At 45.9% G+C, this 21,344-nt stretch overlaps 1 protein-coding gene and 1 pseudogene across 6 annotated transcripts in view; one reads left to right on the top strand and one right to left on the bottom strand.

Moving 5' to 3' along the window:
* Positions 1-21,344, top strand: part of POR (cytochrome p450 oxidoreductase) — a 74,073-nt gene that overhangs the window by 23,294 nt on the left and 29,435 nt on the right. The window lies entirely within an intron of this gene.
* Positions 1,123-20,401, bottom strand: LOC309646085 (large ribosomal subunit protein uL6 pseudogene; annotated as a pseudogene). Its single transcript has 3 exons — positions 20,290-20,401; positions 19,267-19,271; positions 1,123-3,871 (listed from the first exon to the last, which is right to left on the bottom strand). The product of its transcript is annotated as a large ribosomal subunit protein uL6 pseudogene (transcript).

Raw genomic sequence — 21,344 nt, forward strand, 5'->3', positions numbered from 1 at the left:
TTGCGGTGGCTTCTCTTGTTGCGGAGCATGGGCTCTAGGCGCAAGGGCTTCAGTAGTTGTGGCACGTGGGCTCAGTAGTTGTGGCTTGTGGGCTCTAGAGCGCGCGCTCAGTAGTTGTGGCGCACGGGCTTAGTTGCTCTGTGGCATGTGGGACCTTCCCAGACCAGGGCTCAAACCCGTGTCCCCTGCACTGGTAGGTGGGTTCTTTTTTTTTTTTTAATTTTTATTTATTTATGGCTGTGTTGGGTCTTCGTTTCTGTGCGAGGGCTTTCTTCAGTTGTGGCAAGCGGGGGCCACTCTTCGTCGCAGTGCGTGGGCCTCTCACTATCGCGGCCTCTCTTGTTGTGGAGCACAGGCTCCAGACGCGCAGGCTCAGTAATTGTGGCTCACGGGCCCAGTTGCTCCACGGCATGTGGGATCTTCCCAGACCAGGGCTCGAACCCGTGTCCCCTGCACTGGCAGGCGGGTTCTTAACCACTGTGCCACCAGGGAAACCCATGTCTTTTATTTCTACTTAAAACTGAATGAACTTTTTGGCCAGCCCCAATAGTTCAGCGTTTTCTTACATTTCTCACCCAGCTTCCCCTAAAGCTGGGTTAGCTTGTTAGCATCTTGCAAAATTATAATAAAGTTAGCAAGAACAGGCAATTAAGACTGGTAGAATATCATTAACTATACACCAGGGGTCGACAAACTTTTTCTGTAAAGGGTCAGATAGTGAGCACTAGAGGCTTTGTGGGGCCAGAAGGTCTCTGTCACAGCTCCCAAGTCTGTTGTTTTAGCAAGAAAGCAGCCATAGATCATCTGTAAATGAATGAGCATGATGGTGTTCCAGTAAAACTTTGTTTTCAAAAGTAGTCAGCAGGGGGGCTTCCCTGGTGGCGCAGTGGTTGAGAATCTGCCTGCCAATGCAGGGAACACGGGTTCGAGCCCTGGTCTGGGAAGATCCCACATGCCGCGGAGCAACTGGGCCCGTGAGCCACAACTACTGAGCCTGCGCGTCTGGAGCCTGTGCTCCGCAACAAGAGAGGCCGCGATAGTGAGAGGACCGCTCGCCGCAACTAGAGAAAGCCCTCGCACAGAAACGAAGACCCAACACAGCCAAAAATAAAAAAAAAATTAAAAAAAAGTAGTCAGCAGGCTAGGCTTGGCCTGCAAACCACAGTTTACCAGCCCCTGAACGAAACCCTGCCCCTCATTAGAGTTTCACCAGTCTTTCCTCTCATCTTCTCTCTGCTCCAGGATCCTACCCAGGACCCCGCCTGGCACTGAGTTGTCATGCCTCCTGAGTCCCCTCCAGTCTGTATCAGTTCCTTCCCCTTTCATAACCTTGATGCTTTAGGAGATGGCTGGTCCATCATTTTGTAGAATGCCCCTAACTTTGGGTTTGGTTTTGTTTTGTTTGTTTTAATATCTATTGGAGTATAGTTGCTTTACAATGTTGTATTAGTTTGTGCTGTACAGCGAAATGAATCAGTTATATGTATACATATATCCCCATATCCCCTCCCTCTTGAGCCTCCCTCCCACCCTCCCTATCCCACCCTTCTAGGTCGTCACAAAGCATTGAGCTGATCTTCCTGTGCTATGCAGCTGCTTCCCACTAGCCATCCATTTTACGTTTGGTAGTCTCACTTTGGGTTTGACCAGTGCTTTCTTGTGATTGGAGCGAGGTTATGCATTTGTGGCAAGAACACCACAAAACTGGTGGTGTGTCCTTCTCAGTGCCTTGTCTCAGGGGTTCATTACAGGTGATGCCTGCCTTGACCTCTTGGTTAGGTTGGTGTCCGCAGGGTTTCTCCACTGCGAAGTTTCTATTTTTCCCTTTGTAGTTAATAAGTATCTTGGAGGAAATACTTTGAGACTATGTAAATCCTGTCCTCCCCACCCTACCCCGCCTCAGGACTTTTTGCCCACTGATTTTAACACATCCATTGGTAGATCTTGTCTGCAACAGTTCTTACTGTGGTATTTGTCTAATGGTAATTCTCTGTTTTCCTCTTTCCTTCTACATTTATTCGTTGGAATCCTGCTGTGAGGAAGAGTTGTTCTTTTTCTCCCGTTTATTTATTTCATTATTTATATCTGGACTCATAGATGTTTATTTGTTCTGTGGTTAAAAACTCCACTAGCAGTGAACAATCCAAAGAGGAAATTAAGAAAACAATTTCATTTATAATAGCATCAAAAAGAATAAAATACTTAGGAATAAATTTAAACAAGGAGGTGCACGACTTTTACACTAAAAACTGCAAAACATTGCTGAAAGGAAATAAAGAAGACTTAAATGGAAAGACATTCATCTTCCTGGATTGGAAGACTTAATATTGTTAAGATGGCCTTATCCTCGTGCTCCCCACCCCCACAAAGCAATGTACAGGTTCAGTGCGATCTCTATCAAAATCCCAATGGCTTTTTATGCAGAAATGGAAAAGCTGATTCTGAAATTCCTATGGAATTGCAAGGAACCCCAAATAGCCAAAACAATCTTGAAAAAGAACAAAATTGGAAGACTCATTAATTTCAAAACTTATTTCAAAGCTACAGTAATTAAGACAGTGTGGTACTGTCATAAGGATAGACAATGGATAGGTCAATGGAATAGAATTGAGAATACAGAACTTAACTCATACGTATATGGTTAATTGATTTTTTTTCCATAAGGGTGCCAAGGCCATGCAATAGGGGAAAAAATAATGCTGGGACAACTGGGTATCTGTATGCAAAATAATGAAGTTGAACCCTTACCCCACACTGTATACAGAAATCAACTCAAGATGGATCAAAGACCTAAATGTAAGAGCTAAACTATAAAAATCTTAGAAGAAAACATAGGGGTTAATCTTCATGACCTTGGATTTGGCAATGGTTTCTTAGGTATGACACCAAAATCACAAGCAGCAAAAGAAAAAAAAAAACAGATAAATTGGACTGTTATGGACTGAATGTTTGTGTCCCCTTAAAATTCATATGCTGAAATCCTAACCCCCAATGTGGTGGTATTAGGTGGGGCCTTTGGCTGGTAATTAGGTCATGAGCATGAAACCCTTGTGAATGGGATTAGTACCCTTATAAGAAGAGACATGAGAGTTTGCTTGCTCTCTGCTCTCCGCCATGTGAGGATATGAGAAAGCAGCTGTCTGCAAGCCAGACAGTGGGCTCTCACCACACACTGGATCTACGGATGCTCTGATCTTGGACTTGCCAGCCTGCAGAACTATGTAAATGTTTGTTGTATAAGCTACATAGTCTGTGGTATTTGTTATGGCAGCCTGAGCTTAGACGCAGACTTGTTGTTTCTGTAGCGGGATAACTTAGATCTTATTCATCGGTCTGCCGAACTGTTCCTGTTTCAGAAACATAGATACCATCCAAAAATTTTTCTGATATCCTTGTTTTGAACTGTTGTGGCTCGTGAATCCACGCAGCCGACTTTGATACACGTTCACCGCCGCCTCCTTCAAGAACTAACTCATCTTCCTGGGCTTGAGATAGTTAACAGGCGACGCCTGGCCTCATCCGAACCCTGCGGATGTATTTTTTGCCCAAGAAATTTTGGATTTCAACAAGAAGACTACTTTTGAATGATAGTGTGGACGGGGAAGTGAGAGTTCAGAGACCTCATCTTGTAACGGAAGCCCAGTGTGACAGCCTTGATCGTGTTCTGTATGTGACTACAGATAGTGCCAGTGATAGCCAGGTCCTTTCTGTTTCCCCACCATTCGTCACCCCGGAGCCTCTTTCTCTTTCCAAGGAGGCCGAGTTCTACATTAATGTGATTGAAGACCCTCCACAGGGTGCCCCTGGGGCCCTTCACAATAACCGTGTGTCCCTTCAGAGTGATGTCCATGTTTTCTGGAGTGTTAATAGTCTGTTAAAACTGGGCTTCATCCCCGCAGTAGATGCAGCAGAGAGGACACAGCTTTTTTTTTTTTTTTTTTTTTTTGCCACACCACACAGCTTGTGAGATCTTAATTCCCCAACCAGGGATTGAACCCAGGCCCTCGACAGTGAGAGCACAGAGTCCTAACCACTGGACCGCCAGGGAAGTCCTGGCATGGCTTATTTTAATCTGCTTCTGCCCTGAAGAATACGAATGGGAGAGAGAAGTAATCCACCAAGGTTCTTTGAGTGCCTACCATGCATTCTGTGCAGTTTTACGCATATTATCCTCCCAGTAGCCCTTTCAGAGTTATCAGTGATGATGATTCTCCATTTTAGACAGGAAAGCAGCTGAGGGAAGTTGAGTGTTGCCCAAAGTCATAGAACTGTAAGTGGCAGAGCAATTTTGAACTCGTTTTTAGTTTTCTTTAGACCTATGCCCCCATTTTCCCTTTAGGCCCTTCTGGATCCTCTTCTCCCCCTGCCCCCCCATCACTGCCATTTTGCACCCTCTCCCATCAAGAAGCCGTCCTAAGCCAGCCCCTGCCCAACCGTGAGCTGCGCTGGCCAGAATCTGTACTGTTCATTTTGGCAAGGAAGTAACTGTGGGTCTTGTCTCTTTCCATAGAAGGGCAGGGGACATCCCCTGACCTAGTTTGTCTTCGCCTGTTTAGCTGGCAGGGTGCTAGGCACGTGACCTACCTGATGGACGTGGAAGAGCCACTCTTTTTTTTTTTTTTTAATATAAATTTATTTATTTTTGGCTGCGTTGGGTCTTTGTTGCTGCACACGGGCTTTCTCTAGTTGTAGCAAGCGGGGGCTACTCTTCGCTGCGGTGCGCGGGCTTCTCATTGTGGTGGCTTCTCTTGTTGTGGAGCCTGGGCTCTAGGCGCGCAGGCTTCAGTAGTTGTGGCACGTGGTCTTAGTAGTTGTGGCGCACAGGCTTAGTTGCTCCGTGGCATGTGGGATCTTCCCGGACCAGGGCTCGAACCCGTGTCCCCTGCATTGGCAGGTGGATTCTTAACCACGGCGCCACCAGGGAAGTCCCAGAGCCACTCTTGATATGAGTGGAGTGTTTCTCCTCAAGGCAATTTCACTTTGGACAGTTGTCTTCAAATCAACATCACCATCAATATTTCTATGGTACTTTGCGGAATGTTTCCACAAGCATCATTTGTGCAAAAGCCAAACAAGGATTAAAGGTCCACCTTGTGGGCTTCCCTGGTGGTGCAGTGGTTAAGAATCCGCCTGCCAATGCAGGAGACACGGGTTCGAGCCCTGGTCCAGGAAGATCCCACCTGCTGTGGAGCAACTAAGCCCGTGAGCCACAACTACTGAGCATGCGCTCTAGAGCCCGCGAGCCACAACTACTGAAGCCCGAGTGCCTAGAGCCCGTGCTCCGCAACAAGAGAAGCCACCGCAATGAGAAGCCCGCGTACCTCAACGAAGAGTAGCCCCCACTCTCCGCACCTAGAGAAAGCCCCTGCACAGCAACGAAGACCCAGTGCAGCCAAAAGTAAATAAACAAATTTTTTTAAAAAAGCCCACTTTGTTGGCTAAGGCTCAGTGAGAAGTAATTTGCTAAGGTGGTAGTCAAGCCAGTCTCCAAATTTGGTTCTCTGAACTGCTGCCAAGTCCCACACCCTTTTCACTATGTTCCCCTGCCCCAGTTTTTCTGTTTTATAATCCAATGGACTGGAGAGAAATCAGAGAAAAGATAGGGCTGTTTGGTTCCCCTCAATGTTATGGTCCCTTCTCTGTGAAACCACTTCTAGTTAGAAAAGTCATGATTTTTAGTTGAAATTCGAATATTACTTTCGGAAAGTGGTCTTGGTTTCCTATGATATGACTGAAAAATAGAGTCATATTTCCAGAGTCAATAGATGATTAAAGAAAAGTAGTTACTCCCTTTCTCTAGGGGATACTAAATGGAGGCATTTGGAAATTTGATGTAACACTGTCATTGTGAAGGAATAAATAAATAAAGGTAGGTAGGTTTTTATTTATTTTGTTTTGTTTTATTTTCCTGTGAAGATGGTTTGGAACAAGGACAGGTTACTCCTCACGCCAGAGCAGACAGGTGAGTTTGGATAGAGGTGCCATCACCTTTCCATTCTGGTCGGTGGAAGTTGACAAAGACTGAGCTGACCTTGTCTGCTGATGGTAGAAAAATGCGGACAGAGGAGCACCGGGGTTTGGCAGGGGTTCCAAGTCCTAACCTGTGTGTTCTTAAAGCCCAGAAGTGCTGTTGCTGTGCCTTTTTGAGTCATTTCAGACCTTCCGAGCTCTCTTCTGGCCTGCCCTCTGCCAGGCACCGTCTCCTGTCTCCTCACAGTAGCTTCTGGGGCCTGTGTCCACCCCACCACCTTCCATCCCTTTAGTTAGAGGACTTGTATTGCATCAGATATAAGGACCCAGATGTAAGTCAAGGTGAGCCCATCAAGAATGGTTGAAAGATGATGAATTGAAACTCAACGTGCTCCTGTTGGCAGCGGTTGGGGGAGGCAGTGGGGGAGGGAGGGGTGGTGGTCCTTCCACTGCAGTTCAGCCTGAGGCAGGTCTCGGGACGAGTCCTCTGATGGCTCAGGTTCCCTGAAAGGCGGGACGGGGCAGACTCTGGGAGCTCTAGACGTCAGAACCCAGATGCTTACTTTCCTCTCAGTAAAGGTCGGGTTTCTCCAGAGCTTTTGGGTGTCTCCAGACCATATTTCTCTAAACTCTTAAGGAAATCCAGGAGTTTCTGGGAGTCACCCAGACTGGCTTCCAGGGGCAGAGCTGACGTGTTCTGGCATTTACCCGCATCCTCCTGGGTGTCGCACATCCAGAACACGAGGCGCAGGACAGAACAATAGTTAACAACGTCTTTCCTTATGCAGGTGTCACACCAGGCGCGTGTATTGTCTTATATAATTTCAGCAACAGCCCCTATGAAGTAGTAATATTATCCTTGTTTTACAAATGAAGGCACTGAGGCTCACAGAGATTCTAAGATTCGTGTGTGTGTGTGTAAATGTCGTGACGTAGGGAGTTTAAACGTATGATCTGTTTTTAGACACAAATCATCTGTAAATGATTATTGAAATGTGCTTTCCCAGGACTCTGGTTCTTTCTTTCCGAGTCACCCACTGCCCTGCCTTGACGGTCTCCCCTCCAGCCTTCACACAGAGGCGGGCTTAGGGGACTAAGGAGCCGGTGATGAGTAACTCACAGCAGGAGGAGAGCTGAGAGGTGGAACTAGTGTGTCTCCAGGCTGTGGTCCCCAGGTTGGTGTGTGGTTGTGACCCTGGGCCTGCACCTCCCGCTGCACACCTTTCCCACTTAGTACCACAGAGGGTCTCGTTTACCGGGTATGGTTTCCGTGGTGGAGAGGGCCCATCTTGTCTGTATATCCATCTCTCCAGTTTCTTCTCTTTGCCCATCCTTCTGGGGCACAGGTGTTCTGGCCTCCCTGGAGTGCTTATTGATTCTTATATGTAGGGGTTTTTTTGTTTTTGTTTTTTAAAGAATCGATTTTATTTATTTTGGGGTGTGTTGGATCTTCGTTGCTGCATGCGGGCTTTCTCTAGTTGTGTTGAGCGGGGGCTACTCTTCATTGCGGTGTGCGGGCTTCTCATTGCAGTGGCTTCTCTTGTTGCGGAGCACGGCCTCTAGGCGTGCTTGCTTCAGTAGTTGTGGCTCATGGGCTCTAGAGCACAGGCTCAGTAGTTGTGGCACACGGGCTTAGCTGCTCCGCGGCATGTGGGATCTTCCCGGACCAGGGCTCGAACCGTGTCCCTTGCATCGGCAGGCGGATTCTTAACCACTGCGCCACCAGGGAAGTCCCCATGTTTTTGTTTTTTTACCTTACTTCCCTCCCAGCCTTCTGGGGATGCAGTGCTTTGTGGAGTTACTCTCACCTCCCCAGGTTAGCAATATGTCTTGCAGAGGGAAGGCTGCAGAGAAACGTTGAAAATAAATTGCTTTTTGGAAAATAATTTGACAGTGAGTCAAGAGTCCTAAAAATATTTATTCCCTTTGATTCGGAAATATTTCTAAGATATATTCAGAAACTCAATAATCAGAGGTGCACAAAGATTTATCTTGAAAAGATATCAGTTATCCTGTTTATGGTGGTGGTGTTTATAATAGTGAAAATATCCAGTAAGCTGCTCTATATTCATAGGCTGGAAGAACATTTGAGATTTTTTAAGCTTCACAATTTAATAAATGAAAAAAGCAGGACAAAATTATATGTAGTATAAAACCAATAATGTTAAAAATAAATATATTTTACAATATACACGTAAAAAATGGGTGGGACAAAAACAAATAGGTGTTTGGGTTATGTTTTCTTTATGGTTTTAAATTTAGCGTATTTTCTTCAGTAAGCATGTATGTATGTATTCATTTATTTATTTATTTTTAAAATTTATTTATTTTATTTATTTATTTTTGTCTGCATTGGGTCTTTGTTGCTGCGCGTGGGCTTTTTCTAGTTGCAGCAAGCGGGGGCTACTCTTTGTTGCGGTGTGCCGGCTTCTCATTGCAGTGGCTTCTCTTGTTGCGGAGCACAGGCTCTAGGCGTGTGGGCTTCAGTAGTTGTGGCACGTGGGCTCAGTAGTTGTGGCTCGTGGGCTCAGTAGTTGTGGCTTGCGGGCTTAGTTGCTCCGCGGCATGTGGGATCTTCCCGGACCAGGGCTCAAACCCGTGTCCCCTGCATTGGCAAGCGGATTCTTAACCACTGCGCCACCAGGGAAGCCCCACATGTATTTATTTTTAACTTTTTTATTTTGAAATAGTTTCAGATTTACAGAGAAGTTGCAAAATTAGTGCAAAGAATTTTTGAATACTCTTTACGCAGATTCCCCAAATATTACCATTTTACCTTATACTCTCTCTCTCTGTCTTTTAAAATTGAAGTGTAATTGACCTACAGCTCTATGTTAGTTCCAGGTGTACGACATATTCTATACATTACATAATATTTCTGTACATTACAAAATGATCATGATAAGTCTAATTACCGTCTGTCACCATGCAAAGACATTACAATATTATCGGCTCTGTTCCGCATGCTGTGCATTTCATCCCTGTGACTCCTTAATTTTGTAACTGGAAGTTTGTTCCTCTTAATTTCCCTCAGCTATTTCATTCATCCACCCGCCACCCGCCCTCTCCTCTGGCAGCCACCTGTTTGTTCTCTGAATCTGAGTCAATTTCTGTTTTGTTTTTTAGATTCCACGTATAAGTGAATTCATATGGTACTTGTTTCTCTGTCTGACTTATTTCACTTGGCACAGTGCCCTCTAGGTCCATCCATGTTGTTGCAGATGGCAAGATTTCATTCTTTCTGATAGCTGAGTAATGTCCATTTTATACATATACCGTCTCTTCTTTATCCATTCATCTATGGAAGGGCACTTAGGTTGCTCCCGTATATTGGCTGTTGTAAAAAATGCTACAGTGAACAGAGGGGTGCATATATTTTTTTAAATTAGTGTTTTTATTTTCTTTGGGAAAATACCCAGAAGTGGGATTGCTGGATCATATGGTAGTCCTATTTTTAGTTTTTTAAGGAACCTCCATAGTGTTTTCCACAGCGGCAGCACCAGTTTACATTCCCACCAACAGTGCACGAGGGTTCTCTTTTCTCCACATCCTCGCCAATGCGTGTCTCTCTCTCTTTTTATCATGTCTTTTCCTGACCTTTTTGAGGATAAGTTGTACATATGGACATATGAATTACTCTTAAGTACTTCAGTGTTTCTTTTCTAAAATTCAAGGGCACTTTCTTACATAGCCATAGTATAATAATCAGTATCGGGAAATTAACATTGATATACTATGTTGTCTAATCATAGCAGTTATTCAGATTTCCCACTAATGTCTTTTATAGCAAAAAAAAAAAAAAGATCTTTTTTCTTTTTCTTGGTCCAAGATTGCACTGAACTGTAGCCACTCTTCAGTTTCCTTTGATCTGGAGCAGTTCCTCAGTCTTTTTTTATCTTTCATGACCTTGACATTTTTCAAAAAGTCAGGCCATCTCTTTATAGAATGTCCCTCAGTGTGGATTTGTCTGATGTTTCCACGTGATAAGATTCAGATTATGTTTTTCGGGGAATGTCACAGAAATGGTATTTTGTCCTTGTGCCAGTATTGGACTTTGATCCCTTGGTTATGGTGGTGTTAGCTAGGCTCTCCACCAGGAAGTTCTGGTTTTTTCCAGATGGAATCAATAGCTTCTCATCAGACTTTTACCCACAGGTTTTAGTACTCATGATTCTTGTCTGAAACAGTTATTACTATGGTGGTTGCCAACTGGTGATTTTCTAAGCCCTTCATTCTTTCTGCATTTGTTAGCTCACATTCTACTCTAAGGAAGAACTTTCCTTTCTCACCTATGTGTTTATTTATTCATTTATGTATTTATATCAGTATTGACTCTTGCATTATTCTTTGACCTTTTGGGTTATAGTCTGTCACTGACGGTATTTATTTTAATGCTCAAGTTGTCCCAGATTTCCCAGTGGGAACCCCCTCATGTAGACTCCTGTGTTCTTTAGCCATGTCCCTGTCATTCTTCAAGCCCTTCCTTACCCTTTGGCACAGCAAGGTGATCCAGGTTCATCCACTACTTTTCCTGCCCTTATTCTCGAGTCAGCCATCTCTCCAAGGAGCCCTGGTCTCTTTGGATGGAGAATGATGTTTAGAAACCAAGATTTGGGTGCTAGATGGCTCCTTGCTCCTAGGGTATCATTACTTCTAGGCCCTCTCAGCAGACAAAACTAGGAAATACACACAAATCACATGCATTTCTATGTGCATCTTTATATATTAAGAAACCATTGTGTATACTGGTGTCTCCAGTTTCAGTCCAGCCCCACAGCGTTCATTCCCCAGTCTCTCTTCCCGTATTTGTACCTCCCTCCTTCAGCAGTAAGAAATCCAGCTCCCATGTATTTAATTTCAGAAGTAACACGTGAATACCAACCATCTCCTTAAAAAGAACAGACAAAGCAAAGGTCCCTTTAGACACCCCAATCATATTCTAGGTGTTTCCTAGAGGAAATCACTATTGTATATATCTTCCTGGATCATATTTCTGGAGAAATACCTAATTTTTCTTTTATTTCATTAATGGTTTCCTAATGAAAATATAACTTTCTTTTTTATTTAATATATTTTGTCAGTCTTGCAATGAGAGTACCATTAGCTCCGCTTAACTATTTTTTAACTGTTGCATAGCATTCCATTACTTGGAATGGAAAACGTAAGCATCCAGTTTGGGGCTGGTACAAGCAGTGCTGGGCTCAGTGAGAGGCACAGTTCAAGAAGAGAGTCACCAGACCCAAGGATCTGGGCATTTTTTTTTCCCCATAAGAAAACAGCTTTAAAAATATTTTTCTGATTAGGTAAATAGCCATTATTTTAAAAGAAGCAAGTAATACATTAAAAATAAAGTGGGAGTCTTCCCTGGTGGTGCAGTGGCTAAGAATCTGCCTACCAATGCAGGGGACACGGGTTCAAGCCCTGGTCCGGGAAGATCCCACATGCCGTGGAGCAACTAATCCTGTGCGCCACAGCTACTGAACCTGTGCTCTAGAGACTGTGAGCCACAATTACTGAGCCCACGTGCCACAACTACTGAAGCCCACATGCCTAGAGCCCGTGCTCCGCAGCACGAGAAGCCACTGCAATGAGAAGCGTGCACACTGCAACGAAGAGTAGCCCCGCTCGCCACAAGTAGAGAAAGCCCCGCACACAGCAACGAAGACCGAACGCAGCCAAAAATAAATAAATAAATAAATAAATAAATAAATTTATTTATTTTAAAAATAATAATAATAAAATAAAAATAAAGTGGGGGATAAAATTAAAATCTCACCCCTGAGATAATATTTTGGTAATCCTTTCACATATCATCTTATGTATATACATACATAAATATTTCTACATCATTGGGGCATAGTACCTATGCTGTTGTATTGTGGATACTTATTTTGCAGTGTGACTTATATACAGTGTATATACTTATATACAGTACGATCTTTAATGATGAATTCTTACGTAGATAAACTCCCCTGTAACTATCACCACAGATAAGATACTGCACATAGTCCAGCATGCCAGAACCTTCCCTTGTGCCTCTTCCTCCACTTATGACTCTTGACCCAAAGGGAACCACTGTTCTGACCTCTGTCACCGTAGATTTTTTGCCTTTTCTTGAAGTTCAGCTATAAGTGGAATCCTACAGTAAGGTACTCTCCTGTGTTCAGCTTCCCTTGTTCAGCGTTACGTCTGTGAGATTCATCTGTGTTACTGCGTGCAATAGTTCATTCTTTTTCATGTCTATGGGTACTTAATACTTCTTCTTGTTTACTTCTTGTCGTTCAAAGAATTTTTCATAGTAGTAACAGCTACATTTATTACAGCACATACTCTGTGCTAGGCACTGTTCTAAACCCTTTACAAGTTCAGCTTGTTTAATCCTCACAATAACCCAGTGAAGTGGGTACTACTATTATTATAATAACATGTCCATGACTCTTTATCAGGTTGAAGAAGTTCCCTATTATTCCTAGTTTACTGAATTTTTTCATCATGAATAGATGTTGAATTTCTCCATCCATTGATAATCAGGTGGGTTTTTTAAAAACCTGTTTATATAGTGAATTACATTGATGTTTGGATATTGAACTAACCTTGTATTCCTGGAGAAAACTCCATTTGATCATGACATAGTATCCTTTTTACATATTGCTCAATTCGATTGACTAATATTTTAGATTTTTGCATCTGTGTTCACGAAGCATGTTGGTCTGTAGCCTTCTTTTTTGTACTGTCTCTGTCTGGTTTTGGTATCAGAGTAATACACACCTCATAAAAGAGTTGGGAAGTCTTCTATTTTCTGAAAGAATTTGTACAGAATTGGTATAATTTCTTCCTTAAATGTTTGATTTAATTCACCAGTGAAGCTGTCTGCTCCTGGAGTTCACTTTTGGTGAAGGTTTTAACTAGTAATTTGAATTCTTTTAGAGAGCTCTTCAGCTTATCTGTTTTTCTCAAATGAGCTCTGACAGTTTGTGCCTAAGGAATTTGTCCATTTCATCTGAGTTATCAAATGTTGACATAAAGTTCATAATTTCCCATATTACCCTTTAAATGTCTATAGAATCTATTGATGTCTTTTTCATTCCCTATATTGGTGATTTACGTCTTCTTTTCTTCCTGATCATTCTGCCTGAGGTTGATCTATTTGAGAGCAATGTATGTGTCAAGAGTTCTAAGAATTCAAATCTAGTCAAGAATTTAAGGATTTTTTAAATTAAATTTTTTTTTTTTTTAAACTTTTGGCTGCATTGGGTCTTAGTTGCTGCGCGCGGGCTTTCTCTAGTTGTGGCGAGTGGGGGCTACTCTTTGTTGTGGTGCACGGGCTTCTTATTGCGGTGGCTTCTCTTGTTGCAGAGCACGGGCTCTAGGCGTGTGGGCTTCAGTAGTTGTAGCACGGAGGCTCTGTAGTTGTGGCTCGTGGGCTCTAGAGCACAGGCTCAGTAGTTATGGCTCACGGGTTCTAGAGTGCAGGCTCAGTAGTTGTGGTGCACGGGCTTAGTTGCTCCGCAGCATGTGGGATCTTCCCGGACCAGGGCTGGAACCCGTGTCCCCTGCATTGGCAGGCGGATTCTTAACAGCTGTGCCACCAGGGAAGCCCTAATTATTATTTTTTAATTTTTAAAATTTATTGATTTTGGCTGCACCGGGTCTTAGTTGCGACACGCGAGATCTTCACTGGGGCATGTGGGATCTTTAGTTGCGGCATGCGGACTCTTAGTTGCAGCATGCATGTGGGATCTAGTTCTCCGACCAGGGATCGAACCCGGGCCCCTGCATTGGGAGCATGGAGTCTTACCCACTGGACCACCAGGGAAGTCCCCAAGGATTTTTTTTTTTAAAGAGAAAGATTTTTGTTTAAAGATACTTTTCTTAATATTATTTAGGGAAGAAATCAGAATGGACGTCAGTAACAGACACACATTTTAATTCAAACTGCACCCCTCACCAGCTGTGTGACCTCAGGCAAACCACTCAAACCCACCTGAGTACTGATGTCATCGTTATAAGGAGAAAATAGTAATTTCCGTGTAGAGTGGCTGAGACATTGACGTACACCCCAAAAGTGCCAGGCCCCGTGCCTGCTTACATGGGCACCCGTGCATCTGTTACTCAGAGTGAGAAGTTGGAGACAACCCTGCCAAAATCACCCCTGCGTGCAGTGTGCCCACGTTTCCCTGGAGCAGCTACTCACTTCTCCCCTCTGTCCCCACAGCACTTTGTAAACAGTGGTTTTACAGCATTTCTCACATTTGACCGCAGTGTCTTCTGTGTTTCCTTGACCAGATTGCGCACTGCTGCACAGCCGGGCCATGTTTTTCTCATCTTTTCTCTCTGGTGCCCATATAGATTTAAGTGCTCAAAAATATTTTAATAAACGCAGAATAGGAAAGTCATTACATAATGGTACGTCAAATCAGTGGACCATCAGGCAGCCAAAGAAAATATCATTATAAAGGATTCTTTAGCAACGTGAAAAACTGTGTTACAAAGTAGAATACGTTTTATCTACTTTTTAAATGAGTGTATGTAGATGCGTGTGTATAATGTATTTATATATGGAAAAAATGAAAGAAAACTCTAGAGAGAAAACAGCCCTGTGGGTAGTTAGCCTCTGCCTGACCTTTCATCCTTTAAGATAACCATTTGAGCGGGGTGAGACTGAGATGGGAGGTGCTGAGTCCCCTGTCGCTAGAGGCTGTACAGGCACAAAAGGAATCACTGGAATCGCGGGGCACAAAGGGCTCTCGAGGTGCCTGGTCCAGGAGGCCTGAGGCAGGCATTCCTTCCCCGCCACGGTTTACCAAGTCCTTCCTCTTGGGGCCAGAAGGAGCAGTGAAGTCCCATCAGGGAGCAGCACTTGTGTCTGTGCAGAGGGAGTTGGGTTTGAAAAGATGTCATACAGACATGATGGTGGTGTGCTTGGGGGCTGAGAGACTCATTTACCCCTGAAGATGCTCCTCCTTAAAAGCCGAAAGCCCGGCTCTGTGGGAAGCACGGACTGTTCTTGGGACCAGTTTCTTAATCGAAAGAGTTAGTACTTCCCCCTTTTTTCAGAGTCTGCCCTGTGCCTCCCCGTCTCTCTTCCTATTTCCTGAGTCCTTAGGATGTGCCGTGGATCACATGTCACAGCTTCATTGTCTGCTTTCGCTTTCCATAGCTGCTCTTGTTTAACATGAACTAGAAGCGTGTGTGTGTGTGTGTGTGTGTGTGTTTCAACGCGCTCAGGGAAAGAAGATCCAGGAATCAGTGTTGAAGTATTAACTCAGGTCAGAGACTAGGGGTTTTCCTCCTGGCATCGTCACCAATCAGCCGGTTCAGTTTAATGATCATTAATTTGGCAGGTCTGTGTCCCAGGCCCCTGGGGTGGCAGGCACTCTGTCATTAAGCACAGTTTACCTAGCCTTGTGTTGACACATCTCCAGTGATGGAGGTGGGGGGCCACGCCTCACAACAGCTCATTTTCTTTCTACATATTTTTGTCAGAAAATTCTTCTTGGAGAGTGTGTGAACCTCTGTCTTCCGTTACCGCACAGGGTAAGGGCTCAGGCCCTCAAGACTGCTCCCCACACCCCGCTTCAGATGCCAGTCACAAGCCCAGGTTGTCACCTGTGCTTCTTACCAATCAGCTGTAAATGTGGATTCCCACAGCCGGCTACTCGGGTTTGATGAATTTGCTAGAGCAGCTCACAGAACTCAGGGAAACACTTACTTATATTTACCAGTTTATTGAAGGATATGATGAAGGATACAGATGAACAGCCAGGTGAAAAGATACATAGAGTGAGGTCTGGGAGGGTCCAGAACCCAGGAGTTTGTGTCCCTGTAGAGTGAGGGTCACTCTCCCAGCACATGGATGTGCTCACCAACCTGGAAGCTCTCTGAGCCCCACACTTCTGGGGTTTTAGGAAGGTCTCCTCATGTAGTCATGATCAGTTACTCACTCTATTTCCAGCCCCTCACCCCTCTCTAGAGAAAGGAGTGGAGGCAGGGACTGACAATTCCAAGCTTCTGTTCATGGCTTGGTCTTTCTGGTAACCAGCCCCTGCACAGGAGCCTACCCAGAGTTGCATTTGAACAAAAGATGCTCCAAGTGCTCTTATCACCTAGGAAATTACAAGAGTTTTAGGAGCTCCGTGCCAGGGGCTGGGGGCAGAGACATATATATATGTGTGTGTGTGTGTGTATACATATATATATGTGTGTATATATATATATATATATTTTTCTATTATCTCACAGAACTCCTGTGAAGTCTCTTGTACCCATAAATTGCCTTGTGCTAACTTTTAGTAGGGTTACTAAGTTATACCCTCAGAATGCCCCAGAGTACATTGCCTTAGGGGATCTGTGGGTTTGCCCCACTTGGAGTTCAGGCCAGGTGGCCGAGGCCCCAGAGAGGCTGATAGAAACAAGCGCACGTGGCTGTCCACGACCGGCTGCAGTTCCTGTGGTCAGCGCCTGTGGGGCTTTGTCAGCCGCATTTGTGCTGAGTGATGCTAGGTCTTCTGCCTGCTTCTCGCCGAGTCATGCTTTCACAGATCCAGCTCCCCTGGCTGCCTTCCTCTTTCACGTCACTGCATCAGACACAGTGCCAGTCATGCGTCTCCACATCCCACCCGTAAGCCCTGTTAAGTGGGGGAAAGGTCGTCAGCTGGGGCATTTGGGCATCTGCATGGAATGTTGAGAGTGTTCTAGTCTAGGATGCCTTGGTCATAGCTCCATGTCTGCATTGATCCTTTGGGTGTGACCACTGTTCAGGGTTACCACCCTATGACATGGTTCTAATCATGCCACACCCTCGCCCTGTCACCATCTGCAACCAGGGCTCAAAGACCTTAGACACGTAGAGGGCTCCTGGGCCCTTTGCAAACTGGTCTTAATCTGTTTTTAAAGGTCATTCTCTTCCTCACCAGCCTTTTACCCATACATACACATGCATCTCATCATACCACTCTTGAGTCACACTAGATTCTTGTAACTACTGCTCTTTTATCATTTACACCTTGGCATGTGCTTCCTCTGTCTGGAACGACTCTTACCTCCTTTTCTTTTTTTTTTTTTTTTTTTTTTTGGCTGCATTGGGTCCTCATTGCGGCATGCGGGATCTTTTCGTTGTGGCTCATGGGCTTCTCTCTAGTTGTGTGTGGGCTCTGTAGTTTGTGGCACGCGGGCTCTCTCGTTGAGGCACGTGAGCTCAGTAGTTGTGGCTCACGGGCTTAGTTGCCCTGCGGCTTGTGGAATCTTAGTTCCCTGACCAGGGATCGAACCCACGTCCCCTGCATTGAAAGGCGGATTCTTTACCACTGGACCACCAGGGAAGTCCTGACTCTTACCTCCTTTACCTGACTGTTGGACCCTGGTCATTTTTCATCACCCGGCTCAGAGGTTGGCCCCTGGGTGACCCTTCTTTGACTGTTTGGACTATCTGACCTTCTTCTTCCTCAGAGCTCCATTTTCCCCTACGCCTGGCCTCCCCATGGTGTTGAAAGCATTGGGATATGCCTACAAATCACAGCAATGAGTTGGTGCCCTCCATCTCCCACCAGCGCAACGGTGGAAGAGGCCTGACAAAAGAGAGAATTTAAATAAGATTTAGAGACTTATAATACCCAAAACGTTCGGGATACAATTTTAAAAATCACCATACTGAGAACTAGGAAAATCTCAACTTGAGTGAGAAAAGACAATCATACAAGATATAAAGAAGAGCCAAACAGACATCTTAGAACTGAAAAATACTATAACAAAAAAAAATAAAAAAAGAAAAGAAAACCAGAACTCAGTGTATGGCACCACGGCAGAATGGAGACGGCAGAGGGAATCACCAGTGAGCTTGAAGACAGAACAATAGAAATTAACCCAGTCTGAGCCACAGAGGGAAACTAGACTGATAAAACTGAACAGATCCTCAGGGACCTGTGGGACTAATAACAAAACACATTTATGTCATCGTGGTCCCAGAAGGAGAAGAGAAGGATGGTGGGACTGAAAAAGTATTTGGAGAAATAATGGCTGAAGAGTTCCTAAACCTACAGATTCAAGAAGCTGAGTGAATCCTAACCAGGATAAACTTAAAGAAAGCCGCCCTGTCTTGTCTCGGTTTAGGTGACTGACGAGGTGGACACTGTAGCCAGAGGGGAATGTGTGCCGGCTGCAGTGCTCTCAGCAGGCTGCCCTGGGGAGGCACTTTCCCCTGAGTATCTCTCAGGCCCTGCAGGATGAGCTATTAGGCAAGAGCAGGCTTGGTTTCCCGGAGGATTTCCCCCTGTCTTAGAGCCACTGAACCATGGACGAGTTTTGTGACTCTGAGCAGACCCTGCTCCCACTGCAGCTGGGGGGATCTGGGCTGCCTGGAGGTGGCAGTGCCTGTTCGCCTGGGCTCTGTGCTTGCTAAAGGGGCCGACTGACTCACTCGCTGGCTTACTTCCCTCCTGTTGCTGCATCCATGGCCGGCTCTCTGTGATGTCAGTGCCAGCTTGGTTGATCAGTCATTTACTGACCAGAAGTTACGTACAGCGAAGGCAAAGCCACAGATACTCCCTGGAGGATGATTTTACGCCCCTGGTGTTGTAAACAGTCCGATGGAGAAAGAGCCCTTCTGTTCTTGCCTCGTTTGCCCTTTCAGAAGCTGACGAAGCTCCCACCATGTTCTTGGCCTGGGCGGCCAGCAATTTGTCCGCCCTGCTCTGCAGGGTGTCTGGCTGCCTGGGGACTGGAGTGGCTGCCTTTGACCTTCAGCATCAGTGGGAACTGGCTAATTGGTGAAATTCAGGAGGAATAGCGCCCGTCTCTCTATCTATCTTAGGTATCTATCTATCTATGCCCGTTTCTGAATGTACATTGTCTTTATGATAAAAGTGAAAACTTACGTACAGACTTACTTTGTAATAAAAGATCGAATCAGACCTGCCCTATTTGGGGTGGGCGAGACCTACTTGGCTAGTCTTTTGATGTACCCCCTTTTTCTGTGTCTAACCTTACAGATGAGGACATGAACGCCTACTGCCAAGTAAGGGATTTGCACAGCTGGAGGCAGAGCTTTGGCAAGAGCCTGGTCTACTTAAGAACGTACTCTATTTTCTCACGGCCGTTTTGGGTTTTTTTGTTTGTTTGTTTGTTTTCTGTTGCTGACAAATGTTGCTTTTGGCCCCATGAGCTCTGTAGTGTTTGGCGTTCCTCCTTTCCACTAAGTGTAAAAGAATGGATGATTAATGGGCAGAAAGATCACACAGGGCTCCCAGAGGCTCCTTGGAGGGCCTGTGGGGACCTCAGACTGTCTCATGGTCACCCTACCACACCTGAAATGGAGGGACGCTCACCAAGCAGGATGGTCAAAATTTTCCCATCAGAATATTTCACACAGCAGAAGAGAGTGATTTTATGTCACAGGGTCTTGTTTCCCAGACTGTATCAAGGTGCCTCAAGGCACCATAGCCGGCGCCCAGAGGTTCTCAGGGAAAGTCCACGTCTGTCCTCGTTGGTGCAGCTTGGGGTGATTCTCAGTATCAACGGTGGGATCTTCTACATTCCTTTGATCTTCTACATTCCTTTTGATACTTTGTGTCTTTGCAAAGCTGGGTTTTCAGGGGTTGTTTGGATCCAACTACTCCTAAATGGAACGATTAGGTATTTCTCTTGGCCTAGGGATACCATGAAAATTTCACTGAAACACCAGGGGTTCCATGAGCTGAGAAAGTGTCCTGGAGGATTGCCACACGGGCACGCTCCCAGTCCCAAAGTTCTTTTCAGTCTGCAGGCTTCACGTTAGTGGTTCATGCAAATTTTACATTCTGTGTGTCGTAGTGAATTCACCGACTCCCTTCATTCATTCCACGGGGAGTCATGGAGCACTAGATTATGTGCCAAGCACTGTGCCAGGAAAGTGTGACGCCTGGAAGTGACGGTCGAGCCGAGGTCTGAAGACTGAATAGGAAGCAAGTAGAGGGGGGAGCATGCCAGGCACATGTAAAGGCCCTGGGGCAGGGACGCAGGGACGCAGGCTGGAGAGATGGGTAGGCGTGTTCGTGTGCCCTTCAACGTGACGATGATGGTTTAACAGCTTGTTCTCGGCTTCAGCCCCCACGCACGCTGCTCCGCTCCGAGTGGGAAGCGTAGGGTGAAGGTTTTTCCTCCCAGGTTGACTTCCTTCTTGCCAGCCTGCCAATCCTTCCTTCCCACCGTGTGCCAGGTGCAGAGGTGCCTCTGACACAGATACCCGTGTCCGCTCAGCCTCCCCACTTAAACGGGTAGCGAGCACAGCCCTCCCCTGGGAAGCTGGCGCCCCTTTCTGGTTTGCCGCTTGGGTGAGCTGCTTACCCCTTGGACCCTCCGACTCCCGGTTGTAGGTCAGATGCTCTCCAGGGTCCTTCCCACTGCCCTTCTGCAGCTTTTGTCTGTCTGACCTCAGAGTTAACGCTGCTGGGGACATTCTCAGGTCTGTGGAGACCTCAGGTCTGAGTGCTGGCCGTGTCCAGCATGCTGGTGAGGGCCTGCTGCAGGGGGCCAGTCACATTCCCTGTGCGCAGCGCCTGGTCGTCTCCGCAGTGGGGCAGGAATTCGTGGTGTCCTGACTCTGAGCTCAAAGGGAGAGGCCTGGGATGCTGAAGGAAGCAGCAAGTCAGGTGTTCGAGACAGAGGGAGAGGGGAGAAGGGTGAACATAGCCTCACAAACTGCACTGTAATCACGTGCCTGTGTTGTGCTTTCCAGAATCTAAAACCGCTCCATGATTGTATGCCACGCTTTGCCAGCCCAGCTACTCTAGAATCCGATGCTCATTCATTGAACAGTTCTACTCAGTTGCTATACCTGATGCTCATTATCTGCCCTTGTGGGCTGACCCTGTAGTCAGGGAGATGGCCAGTGGGGAAAACGTATAATATGATGTCAGGTAGTGATCAGGGCTGCGATGGGGGAAGGGCAGGGTGAGTGACCAGATACTATAGCGAGGCCAGGTCTCTCTGAGATGGTGACCTCTGAGCAGAGACCTGAATGAAGCGGGGGAGAGAACCCTGCAGGTAACTAGAAGAGAGTCCAGGCAGCCGTATTAACATGTGCAAAGGCCCTGGGGCACGAGCAGGCCGGGAGACTTGAGGAGTAGTAAGGAGGCCAGCGTGACCGTGAAGTGCGAGGAAAGGGGAGAGCAGTGAGAATCGGGGTGGGAGTGGTACCCAGGGGCGAGATCGAATGGGACTAATCGACCAGGTTAAGGATGTTAGATTTTGTGCTGAGTATGACATGAAGTCGTTTGAGGGTTTTGATTAGGGAGGTGACAGAGTCTGACTTACTTTTTCAAAGCCTCCCTCTGGCTACTGTGTGGAGAACGGCCTGTTAGGCACCTCTCGCAGGGTCGGGCGTGCGGGAAGGCCGCCAC

This window comes from Balaenoptera physalus (genome assembly GCF_965194825.1).
Source record: "Balaenoptera physalus genome assembly, chromosome: 16".
Taxonomy (NCBI): domain Eukaryota; kingdom Metazoa; phylum Chordata; class Mammalia; order Artiodactyla; family Balaenopteridae; genus Balaenoptera; species Balaenoptera physalus.